The sequence below is a fragment of the Pseudophryne corroboree genome, chromosome 2 (genome assembly GCF_028390025.1).
Source record: "Pseudophryne corroboree isolate aPseCor3 chromosome 2, aPseCor3.hap2, whole genome shotgun sequence".
NCBI classification, from domain to species: Eukaryota; Metazoa; Chordata; class Amphibia; order Anura; family Myobatrachidae; genus Pseudophryne; species Pseudophryne corroboree.
In genome coordinates this window covers 876,129,849-876,131,786 of record NC_086445.1, presented here as the reverse complement: position 1 = coordinate 876,131,786, position 1,938 = coordinate 876,129,849, and the positions used below count along the sequence as shown (strand labels likewise).

Sequence of the window (1,938 nt, the reverse complement as noted above, 5' to 3'; positions counted from 1 at the left end):
ACCAAAACCTTGATTATTCGATAATCTTGAATGGTTTGTTCTTATTGTGACTTTAGACCCTAGTTTGCCTCTAGACTTGTTTCTATACTGGCTCGTTGCCTTGAATATCACATATGACTTTGATTTTATGGTCATTGTGGAGATTGATACTACCACACCACACTGGAATCCATCCGATCCCGCCTGATCTTGGTAATTAAGCAGTGATGGGCCCAGCTAGTACCACACCTGGAGACGGTGTGGGAATACTGGTTGTTGTATCAAGGGACTCGGTGTGTCCCCCACTTCAGGTTCTTTTCCCTTGATTTGTCTCTCACATCGTTAACCTCTTTTCATGTGTTTGAGCTGAATACTATTATAGGTCTATATGTGTTCAACTTTTATGACTATGACGTGATGCAAACAAGAGATGATGGGTGATAATGGCACATTGGGATATTAACATATGGATACCTTTGATTGATACAATCATACCACACTGGAAACCATCTGATCTCGTCTGATCTTGGCAATTAAGCAGTGTTGGGCCCAGCCAGTACCATGCTTGGAGATGATATGGGAATACTGGGTATTGTACCAAGGGACACGCCTTGTCCTATAGGTGAAGATTGATTATCCCTCTAGTCCCTAACATCACACGGCGCTCCGACTTGCCTCTCACTCATGTCCTGAGCTCTGAACATTTTTTTTTTATATATAGTTTTGGTGGTGTTGTGATTTATTACTCATGGTTATACACTGGTTCACATTTAAATTAGTGCAACGTTTTTGCACTGCAATAAGATACTAATGTTTCCTGAATGTTTGATACCATTGCAGTGCAAGCTAATGCGGTTTGTTTACTCGTTTTTTTTGTTTTGTATTTATGGTCTGACGATTTTCCCTGCCGGCAGCGCACTGTGGGGTTATCACTCTGCGGGTGTGCCTCTGGCTGGGGATACTGACAGCAGTAACTTCATCTGTCTGACGCTGTACGGAAATGTAAATCTGCCTGCGCTACACAGATGTCACGCTGCCGGAGCGGGTTGCCATGGAGAGAGCCGGGTTTGTTTATCGCAGAAACACACCCCACATGACGGAAAGAGCCAATCAGGCAACGGCTGTGACGTGCTGCCTCCGGATGACGGGCTTCCTGTTTGAAACTCTCTGGCGCCTTCCCTGCTATTTAAAGAGACTCTGGGCAGGGTGACAACTGCCCCTGATGAAAACCATTGTGTGTTGAAACGGCTGTCGGGTGGGCTGTAGTACCGGGTTATATCCAGATGGCTTGTCAGGAATAAACCCCTTTTTTTTCTTTCATCAACTAAACATGAGTGCTGGTCAGTTTCTTTTTTCTTCTCTGGAAAAAGTGAGTGTTTATATATATATATATATATATATAACACAATATACCCAACCTGCGCTAGAGTGAATGGACAGCAGCACCTCTAGAAGAGCTCCCCGCTAGCAAGGGACTCAAAGAAGGGATATGAAAAACAATTCTGAGGGCGCTACTGGTGTTTGTTAACAACCAAATGATATTAATGTGTAAGACAGCTGTATAGTACCAGTAATCTAAGTCTTTGTAAAACACAAACTCCTTTAAGTAAATAAAATTTATTTTACAGAACCACACATAAGAGCAGTTAAGCTCAGATTAACAGCAGATTTTACATTGATGTATTGATTGATCCAACATGAACAGGACAAATAGCTTTTGTCAGATATTCATTCAGATGGTGGTAAATTTAAAAAAAATGACACAGAACCCAACGCGTTTCGTCCTAAAGGACTTCTTCAGGGGCAAGTATCAATATTTATAGGCAAATATGATTATATAGGAGTATGTCGCTAGAAGTGCCAGGTTTGAAATAGACTGAAAACAGATTGGTTTTCCATGTGGGAAATTGCTACAGAATTAATTAAAATTGGATAAAAATCTTCAATCAATGAAGGTCC

At 41.5% G+C, this 1,938-nt stretch overlaps 1 pseudogene; it reads left to right on the top strand.

The window, feature by feature from the left end:
• Window positions 1–460: 460 nt before the first annotated feature.
• LOC135052394 (5S ribosomal RNA) lies at window positions 461–580 on the top strand (annotated as a pseudogene).
• Window positions 581–1,938: the final 1,358 nt, after the last annotated feature.